Consider the following 7,292-nt stretch of genomic DNA (forward strand, 5'->3'; position numbering starts at 1 on the left):
TACCTTCATTTCTCCTAATTATGGCAAGGAATTTTCTAAATTCACAGGCGCACATGTCTGCTTCAATAAGTAGAGATTTTAAAAAGTTATTGCTTGCTTGCTTGCTTTGTTGTTAATGTTCACGTAAGACCTTAAGTTTTATACTGGAATCATCAATGATTACTCTACAGTTGGCATGACCATGTGGCAATATAGTTAGATGCTCAAGCAATACAATTAGACACACCTTGTTTTGAGTTCTTGCTATGACACTCACTAGCTATGTGATCCTGGAAAGATAAACTTAACTTCTCTGGGCTTTAGTTTTCTCATCAGTAAAATATATTTTATATTAGTGTTAATTTCATTTATCCTTATGAACATTAAATAATATAATTGATACTAAGCACTTAACTCAATATCTGGCATATAGTACTGAATATCAGCTAATCTTATTAATATAAGAGCAGGAGTTAAACATGGATATCGCCTGGAATGCCATTTCAACCAAACCCTTGAAATGAATTTATTTATTGATATTTGCCTCTTTGATTTCTTTGAAAAAGGGGGATAGAGAAGCCATTATAGGGCAACAAAATCATTAAATCTGTCAGTAAATGATTTTTGCCACAGCCCCAATAGCTTTGTAGAATCAAAGTAGGAGAGCACTTAAGAGTCACATAGTTAAAAATTTTCAGATATATGCAGTAATTTCAACCTTAAAAATCATTAGTAAAATTTCTATATTCAAGCAGCCCTTTATTGGATCTAATTGAGCACCCTCTGGATAACATTTAAAATAAGTTTCTCTTCTTTATTCGTGGATGATGAAGAATCACTGATCTCCATGATTGTTTTAATAATCCTTAACAGAGTCAGAATTTAATCCCAGGATTACGAGTATCAGATTTGGAAATGGTATTACAGATTTGCTAATCTGAAGATTTCATTATAAAGATGAAAAAAAAAAAAACCACTGAGGCTGTCATGAGAATTGACATGCCCAAGGTCATGAAGTTAGTGAATGGTGGACTGAGCTCGAAACACAGACCTCCTGGCTCCCAATCCATTCCATGAAGCATGAGCTTTGTGGTAGACATTACTAGTTGTCTTAATTTGGATTATCCTGATAGGGAAGCCTGAGGTAAGAACAGATACAGATACCTTATGTGGGAAGTGATCCTCAGAAGCCAATAAAGTGTTATGTTATTGAGTTGGTTACCCTATGAACAAGGCGGGGCTCAATCCCTTTAGAGACCTTGTGAGAAACCATTTAGAAAGAGTCTCATAGTTTTCCCTCTGAAGGACTGGATGGTTGAAACTTCTGTCCACTGACCTTCTATACCCCATTTGATAAGGGTTAGCCTCAAGCATTTAAACTTCATCACCTTCCCAGGCTATACCTTTGTGTGAGTTGAGCAGCCTTCCAACATTTTGGAGATACCTCCAAGGTGCAAAAGTAGAGAAGCTCTACAGAGTGCTTGGGATGAGATAAACTGCCTATTATAGCTGTGCTAAAATCAGGTGGGCTGTGAGGATGTTAAGTAGGACAATGCAAGTGTCTGCTATACTACAGGTCACCACTATCTAGTTAGCTTCTCTTTCTGAACAGAGAAGGGAAAGACTGCATTTATCAGCTTTTATATAATAGGATAGAGCCATCTGAAAATAAAATATGAGCAGTAATACTGTATTACTTCTGGTCTCAAGCAATTAAAAATCATGTGTAATTCTCCAGTACCTCTTCTTCCCTGCCATGACACTCATGAAGGAGGCCTTGAGAAGGCAAGGCCAAAAGACCAAAGTACCTGAATTACAGAATCATCATATGGGGGAAAAATACTTTTAGGAGTCATCTAGGACTCATAGTGGATTCTGTCTAAATAAGAAATAATGTTTTGTTGTATTAAGCCACTGATATTTGTGATCTTGCTTGTTACTGCAACATACTTAGCCTATCCTAATATAGGCTCTTCCATCTGCATATCATACATCTTAAGATATATCTGAAGTTGTAAGAATGCACCATTATGAAACATCTCATGGTATCTAAACTAGTCTCCATTATGAGCATCAGTATATTTGTCCAGAGGCTGGTCAAGATTAGGGCTGAAATCTCTGACCGGCAATAAAAAGTAAAGCTTATATGGAGATATGTATTCTGGACCTCATTATTATTATACTCTAACCATTAAGACAATTGGCCTCAGTCAAACTATCGATTGACTGATAAAACTGCTCTACTGTGGTTGTAATACTTGCATCCACTGCCAATACTTAAATACAGTGATAAAGAAAACCATTCCAACACTGGTTCATTTGTCTATCCTTTAAAAGTCTCTGCTTTTCTGACATCATGATAGACTTTTTTTTTGAAACTTCTCTCATGAGAAAGATATTTAGCATGTCTTTATTAACCAAGATTCAAGCTGTTCAAAGACACTTTGATTACATAGTTGCTATAGTTATTACTGCACTGAGTTTCTTTACTCCATTCTCCTTTTTCCTTCTATTGAGCAAAACACACTTCCAAGAATTGAGAGTCATGCTTTCAAGGCTTTTTGGCGAGTTACTCATAGCAGAGAAGTCTATCTCTCAAACTTCTGGTTTGTGTTTACCTCCTTGTCATGCCTGTGTATTTACTTATGGACGTTGCCAACTCAAACATGATGATTTCTGTTCCTATTGTGGTATATGACTCTGAACAAAATCCTGAATTTACTTTTTCTTCACAGGATAGATTTTGTTTACCTGTTTCTCTCAGACTCATTTTTGCTTTTATATTGCTACTCAACACTGAAACCAATGCAGCAAATTCTACTAATGAGACAGATAATGATAAGATACTCATTGAGCATTTTACTTCCATCATAACATCTGGAGGATTCCCAGATGGCCTAATATTGTACTCTGTCCCCACTGTTTTGATGCTTGAGTCAGTTTTGGTAAAGAAATTCCAATGCACATTTACAAATGCCACGCAAAAGTATCCTGGAGTCCCAAAATGGACAATGAATGTGACAGGACGCATTTCTTTTTTCTTCCACTTACTATTAGGGGCAAATTGGCCCATTTATTATAGCTCTTTACCTACTTGAGCGTTAACTATTCTCATTGGGCAAAGCAAAGTAAGGGTGTTCAATGCTCAGATTTCCTTCAAAAGGACTCAGCATATTTGGGCCTAATGGTGGTATTTAAGCCATGTTATTTCTTATGTTGTAATTAAATTAACTTTAATTAGTTTCTTTTGTACCCTGCCCCCCATCCTCAATGCTTCATATAATTGCTGTGCTTTGAGTTTCCATTTCTTCTAAAAATCTGAGTCATCTCATAAAGGAACTACGAACATGGTTGTTAAAATAACACTGAATGACACTGTATAATGAATAAATGGCAGAGGTCAGAGAGAGAGAGGAGGAGGAATCATGAAGTTATTTTTGGTTTAAATGCTTTAATTTTTTAATTTATTCACTGGATGTCTATTACAAGTGACACAGTTCTAGGCATAGTCAGTGATACAGAATCATATGAGGAAAATACAGTCATAGTTCTCCAGGAAAAGCTATATATATATAGTCTTCAATATATATATATTGAAATGACAGAAAGAATCCAGAAAAGTTTCCAAATTTCCATTCAAACTAGGTCTTGAAGGAAACATAGTATTTCATCCAGTCTAGATAGGACAGTGGTGAAATATTTCAGACAAAGGGAATAAATAGCATGAAAAAAAGTATCAAGGTGGCAAATGAAAGGGAATACTTCAGGTTGGCTGGGGAATATGATCCATGAAGAAGAGTAGTAGTTGGTAAGACTACAAAAGCAGACTCAGAACCAGATCACAGAATTCTCTGAACGACAGATTGAAGAATTTTAACTTATTACAGTAAGTTATGGTGTGCCACTGATGATTTTTGAACTGTAAAGTCATGTGATGAGACTGTGCTTTAGGATGGTTAACCGGCAGCAGTGCATATAATGGATTAGAGTTGAGAAGAAATATGTGGGGGAGGGGGAGAAAGTCACTGTTAACTAAAGTGGAGGCACATCATATACACACACAGACACATAGGCATGTGCACATGCACACACACACACCTACCTTTAACCTATACATATTTAATTATACACTCAATAGAAAAAGGAAAATAACATATTTAAAACATTGTGATATTTTTTTGTACACCATTTGACTCAAGAAATTTATAACCTGGAGTGAGTATGAGATAGGAACATGAGTAAGCTGTTTACTTGGCAAGTCTCTCAGTTCTTCTGGGACTCTCATATTATGAGTATCTCACCATACTGAGCATGATTCTATAATTAAAACATATGCATTTTGTTTTGGTGTAACATTGTTCCTAAACTCAAGACAATTGCTTTATCTAATGCTCAAAGAGGAGTGAGCCATTCTAATCCTAGAGCAACTATTGGCTGCACTGGATCATTTGCAACATGATGTCAGTTTCCAAAGTGATGTGTTCCTAAGAGAGTTTTCAAGTGTTTGTCTTATGCACTGACTGTTATAACCTAAACTGTCTAAAATTTGTGATTCCAGAATCTTGTGATTACTTAAATGATATAAAACGGGGCCCTGAGTGAACCTGGTGGTAATGGGAGTAGAAAAGGAGAGGTCAAAATTATTTCTATATCAGAAATATAATCTATAGTAGTTGTTCAGCTGACTGATATCCTCTAAATTTGAGGCCTGGGTAACATATAGAAATGTGGAATTTGAGAGAAATAGCAGATTGTAGGGGGAGAGATAATGAGATGAATCTTGGAAAAGTGTAATTTATTTTTTTAAAGATTTTATTTATTCATGAGAAACAGAGAGACAGAGAGGTAGAGACACAGGCAGAGGGAGAAGCAGGCTCCACACAGGGAGCCCGACGTGGGACTCAATCCCGGGTCTGCAGGACCATGCCCTGGCCTGAAGGCAGCGCTAAACCGCTGAGCTACCCAGGCTGCCCAGAAAAGTGTAATTTAAAGAGCCATCCAGAAAGATCTAAATGTGAGACAAGATTCTATCAAAATCCTAGAGGAGAACACAGGCAACACCCTTTTTGAACTTGGCCACAGTAACTTCTTGCAAGATATATCCATGAAGGCAAGAGAAACAAAAGCAAAAATGAACTATTGGGACTTCATCAAGATAAGAAGCTTTTTTTTTTTTTTTAATTTTTATTTATTTATGATAGGAACACAGTGAGAGAGAGAGAGGCAGAGACACAGGCAGAGGGAGAAGCAGGCTCCATGCACCGGGAGCCTGATGTGGGATTCGATCCCGGATCTCCAGGATCGTGCCCTGGGCCAAAGGCAGGCGCCAAACCGCTGCGCCACCCAGGGATCCCGATAAGAAGCTTTTGCACAGCAAAAGAAACAGTCAACAAAACTAAAAGACAACTTACTGAATGGGAGAAGATATTTGCAAATGACGTATCAGATAAAGGGCTAGTATCCAAGATCTATAAAGAATTTATTAAACTCAACAGCAAAGAAACAATCCAATCCTGAAATGGGCAAAAGACATGAAGAGAAATCTCACAGAGGAAGACATGGACATGGCCAACATGCACATGAGAAAATGCTCCGCATCACTGGCCATCAGGGAAATACAAATCAAAGCCACAATGAGATACACCTCACACCAGTGAGAATGGGGAAAATTAACAAGGCAGGAAACAACAAATGTTGGAGAGGATGAGGAGAAAGGGGAAACCTCCTGTACTGTTGGTGGGAATGTGAACTGGTGCAGCCACTCTGGAAAACTGTGTGGAGGTTCCTCAAAGAGTTAAAAATAGACCTGCCCTACGACCCAGCAATTGCACTGCTGGGGATTTACCCCAAAGATACAGATGCAGTGAAACGCCGGGACACCTGCACCCCGACATTTATAGCAGCAATGTCCACAGTAGCCAAACTTGTGGAAGGAGCCTCGGTGTCCATCGAAAGATAAATGGATAAAGAAGATGTGGTCTATGTATACAATGGAATATTACTCAGCCATTAGAAACGACAAATACGGGGATCCCTGGGTGGCGCAGCAGTTTGGCGCCTGCCTTTGGCCCAGGGCGCGATCCTGAAGACCCGGGATCGAATCCCACGTCGGGCTTCCGGTGCATGGAGCCTGCTTCTCCCTCTGCCTGTGTCTCTGCCTCTCTCTCTCTCTCTCTGTGACTATCATAAATAAATTTTTAAAAAAATTTAAAATTTAAAGAAACGACAAATACCCACCATTTGCTTCGACGTGGATGGAACTGGAGGGTATTATGCTGAGTGAAATAAGTCAATAGGAGAAGGACAAACATTATAGGGTCCCATTCATTTGGGGAATATAAAAAATAGTGAAAGGGAGTAAAGGGGAAAGGAGAAAAAATGAGTGGGAAATATCAGAAAGGGAGACAGAACATGAGAGACTCCTAACTCTGAGAAACAGACAAGGGGTGGTGGAAAGGGAGGTGGGTGGGGGGTGGGAGTGACTGGGTGACAGGCACTGAGGGGGGCACTTGATGAGATGAGCACTGGGTGTTATGCTATATGTTGGCAAATTGAACTCCAATAAAAAAAATAATAAAGAGCCATCCAGATTTCTAACAGAACATTTTAAGTATGTACCTGGACCTAGGTCAGTGGTTCCCAAACTTGCCACACTGGAATCATTTGGGGCATCTTTTAAAATAATGATGTTTAATTATTACTATTAATACACAGCCTTGTACACAAGGTTGTGCACAACCTTGGCATTAGGAGTTTTAGAAGATCTCTAGGTGATTTGAGTGAGCACTAACTTTTGGGAACCACTGACATAGGCAGAGAAATAGTTAAAGATGAAAATTTATGATTAATATGGAAAGATCATGATGGAAGCTATAGGAGTGTTGGTAATTGCTTAGCAGATATAGTAAGAGAATAATAGAGGGCAGAATCTTGGAGGATTCCTGTCCCCTCACAGGCTATGAGAAAGTAATAAATGATCTACAGCAAGGGTTAAGGATGCAGCCTCTAGCCACTGACAGAATAAAATAATCAAAGTAATATCCAGGACCCCATTTCACCAACACTAATAATTGTAATAAGTTTTATGTGCCAAGCACTACACTTATTACTTTACATCATTATAATCATCCCCATCATCATCAATATTATCAAACAGTCATTGAATGATTAGTATGCAGCAACTTACACACATTATTTCATTTAATCTTTACAACAATCTCATGAATTCCTATTTTATAAATAATGAAAATGAGCCTTGGAGAGATGAAATAACTTGCCCAAAATCTGTCCATTGGCAGAACCAGGCCTTGAAT

The sequence above is a fragment of the Vulpes lagopus genome, chromosome X, assembly GCF_018345385.1.
Source record: "Vulpes lagopus strain Blue_001 chromosome X, ASM1834538v1, whole genome shotgun sequence".
Lineage (NCBI taxonomy): Eukaryota > Metazoa > Chordata > Mammalia > Carnivora > Canidae > Vulpes > Vulpes lagopus.